Genomic DNA, 7,009 nt, shown 5'->3' with positions numbered 1-7,009 from the left:
TCATCCTTTCTTCTGCAAGCCTGACCAAATAACAACAACAATAATAATAATCTCATCTCATCTCATTATCTCTAGCCGCTTTATCCTTCTACAGGGTCGCAGGCAAGCTGGAGCCTATCCCAGCTGACTACGGGCGAAAGGCGGGGTACACCCTGGACAAGTCGCCAGGTCATCACAGGGCTGACACATAGACACAGACAACCATTCACACTCACATTCACACCTACGGTCAATTTCGAGTCACCAGTTAACCTAACCTGCATGTCTTTGGACTGTGGGGGAAACCGGAGCACCCGGAGGAAACCCACGCGGACACGGGGAGAACATGCAAACTCCACACAGAAAGGCCCTCGCCGGCCCCGGGGCTCGAACCCAGGACCTTCTTGCTGTGAGGCGACAGCGCTAACCACTACACCACCGTGCCGCCCCCAATAATAATAATAATAATTATTATTATTTAGTGTTATTAACAACACTAATAATAATAATATTATTAATGAAAGACCCCCATTCCTGCGACCCCCACCCAACAGGGGGGATGTCACTCTTGCCTGCATTCAAAACTTGAGAGCCCCGTTTTTTATTTATATAATGTATGTATGGTTTTGCATAGTGGTTTTTATTTGAAAGTTTTATATAGTAGTTTTTGTTTAATAGTTGGTGTAAAGATATAAATGTAGAGAACGATGTGGTGATGTGATATAAAGCGGAGGTACTCTTACCTTCCTGATGTTGATTACTTTCCTATAACTGCGCAATTGAACATCCTGCATTGTTAAAATGACATGGAACATCTACAAAACATGTTAGTCATCAATGTGAGTGTGAATGGTTGGTTGTCTATGTGTCAGCCCTGCGATGAGCTGGTGACTTGTCCAGGGTGTACCCCCCCTCTTGCCCATAGTCAGCTGGGATAGGCTCCAGCTTGCCTGCGACCCTGTAGAACAGGATAAAGCGGCTACAGATAACGGATGGATGTTAGTCATCACCTGCCTTATAGAGGGCTACCGCATGACGTCACCGCGCCACGAGATTTTGTTAGGCGCCATATTGGAAGACCAAGTACATGCACTCACAATATAAAACAAAGTACAAGCGAGAGTAAAGTGACACGATGGATGATAATTCTGGTTATGTGAGTACATTACCAGCTGCAGAAAGGGCACGGTATGTGGAGAAACTGGCTGTGATTGATGGGTTTGACCCATATGATAAGACTCGCGGCAAGGGAGAATGGAAACATAAGGAGGACCTGACACCAATTCTGCCATCTGTTTGCTACCCAGACATTGTAAACTATTTGTTGTTTACACCCAGTGCCTACACTCAGTGTTCGAACTATGCCGATATTTTCGGGGGTCCCTTTTTTCCCCTTGGGAAGGGGTGCGCTTTCGCTTGTCTCAGAGCGCGGATCTCCAAACACATGAGAAGCCTATCTTACGCACATATCACACGGACTCCACACCTCCACACACGTATCACGTCTGAAGTCATAACTCATCAGGGGAAATCGTGTCCGCATTGGCATGTTCAAAAAACAACCTCGCGTCAACAATGATACCGCACGCAAGAAAAAAAAAAAAGTCAGGCTACTCAACAACCAACCTGGCAGCAGCAGTCGTTGTCATATCGGTTTATTTTTATCTTTGATGTAAACACAACACTTCGGATATGCAAATGCTTCCCGTTACACACGATTGCTATGTCAATAAACATCATTTTGCCAATATTTTAGAGACCCCCCAACATTTCCCAAATCATGTTTTCAAGGGATCTCATGTCTGTTTCAGGGGATCTCGGATCCCCGTAGTTCGAACACTGCTGATGACTTGAAAGCCTACAAAGGGCTACAGGCTTACAATTATGTTGTTAGTGGCTTGGTTCATGATATTACAGCTGTTATTAAGAATAACCTACACATAATTATGGCCAAGGTAATCTTGTTGATATTTATCTTTTAATAATATATCTTTTCAGTTGAAAAATTAATACTTTTTGTTACTATTAAGGTATCCATAATTTAGGTTAATTTATCCAAATTATACATATGTATTTATGATATATGCCTACACAACTATGCTTTATTTATATAATAGGAGGGAGAGCAAGCCCCAAACCATCCTAAATTATTATTATTATATTGTAGAAGTCTGGGAGGCTTGCTCCTCATACAGCTATCAACTTGGAGCCAATTTAGCATGTTTTAAATCTGAATTTCTTGTGTTTGCTTACCTCAAAGTGTCCACAGATCATGCACAGACTTATCCATTATATCCACAGTTTTTTGCCAAGTCTCACACAGGTTTCTTTCAAGTCTACTGTTGGGCCAATAAATCATAAATAAAACAGCTCAGATTTGTTTAAGTCGTTTGCCACTCCACTTTATTCTCGTGGGTTCACATACCGCTGCCGTTATTTCCCCCAATCACGAGTTTGTTGGTCTTCCAAAATGGCGCAGGGTCTGTTTACTTCCAGTGGTCTAAATGGCTGCCATAGTGCAAACAACTAGCGATAACTTCTCAGAGTATGCTTGTAATCGAGAAGCCACTGCTCGCTTTAGATATATTCAGGAGATTGCTATGTACAATGGAATCGACCCCTACAGTCTGGGAAAGAAGGATGTGTCATACGATCTCGAAAACTACCCTTCAGTTGAGTTCCCCGACATCTCGAACTATCTGGTGTTGCAGACGTCCTTCTACACCGCAAAACAGATGAAAGCGTGGAAGAGTATGGAGGCTTACAACTTTTTTGTATGTGGCTGGGTAAAGGACCTCGGTATCAAGTCGTTACCAAATGAATCCTGTATTGTTTTTGCCCGTGTAAATTTTTTTTTAAGCTTTTCGTTCGTGTCTTTACAACGAAGCGCTGGAAGTTGACGTGTAAACAAACAACAGTTGGCTTGATTCTCACTTGTGTTGGCTCTTATCTCTCAGGTAAATCATTCACAAAGATCATCAGAAACCCCTTTAAAGACCTGGATCTTAATTAAACAGGACGGAGAAGTGATCACGGCACATTCTAACTGTACGGCTGGGGAAGAATTTTGTCGCGACCTTCATGCATATGGACTTTGTGAGGAGTGAGGAGGAAACGAAGAAACAGCTGGGAACTTTAGCGCTTCGTGACTAAAAAAAGTACCGTAAAATAACACGTAGCAAGAAAAGCACTTGGAAAACACTAAGGCCATAGCTGAGAGGGAGATACACACCTTTCACCAAGCGATCACTGCAGACTTGAGCATGCATCGACTCAGGTCCCTTCGATTTCACTGAGAGGTTCAAAAGCCACCTTTCTCCGCGTCTTTTTGTGAAATCCTGTGTTTGTTCACCCTTTTTTATTAGTTCATGGGGAACCCTGAAGAAACTTTTATCAGTTTCACGGTTTGATCGATTTGAACAACCTAAAACAACGCAAACATAAGGCATTTTTCATGCGAGCAATGCACCTTCTCAGTACAAATGCTTTGTCAGCTGAGCTTTGGTAGACCACCAGTTGAAGTTTTGAATAACTAATGAGGCGGATGCGACGTCACGTGAAACTCAGCAATAGCAGCTATAAACCGTCGCTCCCTCACAAGCCTCTTTTGTTTTCTCTCTCAATCAGTGAAAGTTAATGAAAGAAAAACACTGTAAACTCCTCTGTCTTGAAGGTGTCTAAAAACAAAGTTACAGTTTTATCTCCGACACTGGAGACTCCTTCCATAAACATTAGATATAAATGTCTTCTCACAAAGTTTTTCCATATCAGTGATTTGTATTGGTTGATGTGGAAATTCCACTATACAAGTCCCTGTGAATGAACTTTAGAAACAATAACACATTAGAACAATCGCAGTTATAATAACCCGAGAGCTGCAGTTGCTCTATTGTCAAAGCAGCTGTTCAACATTTGAGACTTCAGTAGTGCTGTGGTGTAAAGTACTTGAACTCAGAGTTTGTGCCAGAGCTCAAACCCAGGCATCGAGCCAACCTGAGCTGTTCAGTCAGCATTAATCTCATCAGCTGGACCATTCAATCTTTTTTATATGCAGAAAGTGCCAGTGAATGTGAGTTGTCCACGCAGCACACTCTCACTCAGCACATTTTAACACCCAAATACTGGACTTGCTCACTCACACACCCACCCACACACCCCCGTAAACAGTGGTGTGTGCGCGTCACAGCCACTGTACTGAATATTACAATTCAACATTCTTCTGTAAAATAGCAGGACTATTCATGTGGAAGCTCAGAGAAAGTTGTCACAAATGGGATAAATCAGGCCTTTGTGCCTGAATGACACACACTTTTACATCATTGTCAAACGCTGCTGCAGATCTGGTCTTAGTCACACATTGGACCTCAAGTCATTCAGCGTTTCAGTCTTGATGTCATTCTCTCTCTCTCTCTCTCTCTCTCTCACACACACACACACACACACAATTATGCATAGAAATTAACAAAAATTCCCATCAGACTTAAAAAAAAAAAAAAAAAATCCGACAAACATCATAAAGTTAAATTGTTTCCTTCCTCTTTATATATATATAAATAAAATCTCATTATCTGTAGCCGCTTTATCCTTCTACAGGGTCGCAGGCAAGCTGGAGCCTATCCCAGCTGACTACGGGCAAAAGGCGGGGTACACCCTGGACAAGTCGCCAGGACATATACATATATATATATATATATATATATATATATATATACACATATATACACATACATGAAGCCCAAACTTTAATGGCAAAAGTGCATCAAGATTCATGCCTTTATCTTGTGCATATTTCAGATATTTAAAATGTATTTTCCCCAGATTGTATATTGAAACTTTCCAGGTTGTGTCGTCATGCTCATTTTTTAAAAAGTCATAAAGTTCATTATAGAAGACAAATAAACATTAGCACAGGATAGGATGTTAATCACTATACTACTGGGACACCCAGGATATATTATTATTATTATTATTATATTTGCACCCTCAGTGTTGTTCTCTCTTATACCGGAATATCATTCCATCATCTATTCTTTTTCCAAAAGACAAATGGACCTGGAAATTTTTTTCTTTCATGTCTTATAAATAACCTACTATATTTAAACTCTATAGCGATCTAATTTTTCCAGAACATAAGGATTCTTATATAGCTAAAGGTGTAATAGTTTGGCAAGAAATCACTTAGTTAATTAGCACTTAATAGAAAAGTAGTCAAATCAACCAAGATGTGCTTTGTGTCCAAAATTTGCTTCTTCAGTTCATAACCCAAAGTACATGGCCCATGAAGTCTGATGGCAGGTCCGGCTCCGACGTCCATCAGAGTTTCTAAGGAACATTACAGTAGTGGTTTCCCATTGCCTTATACTGGATTATTATACAGGTTTTCTCCCATCAACCATTCTTTTTCTTTCTCTCTCTCTCTCTCTCTCTCTCTCTCACACACACACACACACACACACACACACACACACACACACACACCCCTATGGACAATTTAGAGCCACCAGTTAACCTAACCTGCATGTCTTTGGACTGTGGGGGAAACCAGAGCACCCGGAGGAAACCAACGCGGACACGGGGAGAACATGCAAACTCCGCACAGAAAGGCCCTCGCCGGCCACGGGGCTCGAACCCGGACCTTCTTGCTGTGAGGCGACAGTGCTAACCACTACACCACCATGCCGAAGCTAACAAATAAGGGAAGCTTATTTCTACCAGTTTATCTTTTTCCAAACCTCATACCATCATCACAGCACACTGTCCATTTGGCTCAGTAACACCATTTCTACAGGTAACGTTTTATTCAGTTAGTTCATTTGGATATTTATCAGATTTATTTGTATTTTTAATCTACTTGTTACAAAACCTGTTTATGCACAAACGGTGTTACTGAGCCAAATGGTGTGTGTTGCGACGATTTGAACTTGAGAATTGCAAAATGATGAGTGATAATAAATGAGCTGTGTAATTCAGGTGCAGAACTGAAGAAGCAAACTTTACACATTATAGCACACAGCGCTGATGAAATTTTGATTCGAATTGGTCAGGTGTTAACTGATTTTCTATGACAGCAGCTTGGACAGGATATAGGACGTTGCACTTTCTGCTTTTTCAGTAAAATAATGAGAGCGAGAGAGAGAGAGAGAGAGAGAGAGAGAGAGAGAGAGAGAGAGAGCCAGACTGGAGGGTGAACATATTACACGTTAGCTGCTATTATGCAAGTGATAACTTTTTTGAGGGGGACATTTCATAACATTAACTGTAGCTATAAAATGGACAAAAACATGTCACATTAATCATTAATACATTAGAAATGATAATTGTTGGCATATTGCTGTGGTACACAAGGAGTAAAACACTTCAAGACGTGCTGCTACTGGAAAACAATCAGCTTCAGGGTACTAATAGTACCTCCACTTCATGTTGAGCTGCAGGACATCACCCAGTCATTTATTGTCTTCCTATAACAGCATACCTTAATGTTTTATTCCCTACTCAGCATCATCACCACTGCAGGATAAAGTCAGTACTCACTGTCAGTTGTGTCCACCTCTTTCCTGTACTGATATCAAACACTTCCAAAGTGTGTTGTGGGTCCCAGTGCTTGTGTTTGTGCTTGCGTCCGCTCCTCGCAGTTTTAAGCCTTCGACACTCAGCCGTCATTGTTTCAGCCACAAAGGAGGGAATGATCCAGAGCAACATGTGAGATGTGAGATAATCCCCCTCTCTTGCTCACTCTGTCGTTCAGCGGCTCATGCACAATCACGCCAGTCTTCTGCCTCCATTTTACTGACGTTCAAATGTCTTTATCTGACCAACATTTCTCAGACACTCCTTCAAACGGAGTTTAGATGAGGAAAAAGCCCAGCCGTGACCAATCACATGTATTCAAGATCAAGAATACAAAGTGGCACATTCATAAACATTTGCAAAGTGTTGGAAAACCTTGCTGCAGACGGTTCATCATTCAGAATTCTAATGAAGTGTGGTGTGATGATGTGGCCACACCCTGAAGCTGAACACTTTCCTGTAA

This window comes from Neoarius graeffei, chromosome 15 (assembly GCF_027579695.1).
Source record: "Neoarius graeffei isolate fNeoGra1 chromosome 15, fNeoGra1.pri, whole genome shotgun sequence".
NCBI lineage: Eukaryota > Metazoa > Chordata > Actinopteri > Siluriformes > Ariidae > Neoarius > Neoarius graeffei.
This window is presented reverse-complemented; position numbering follows the sequence as displayed.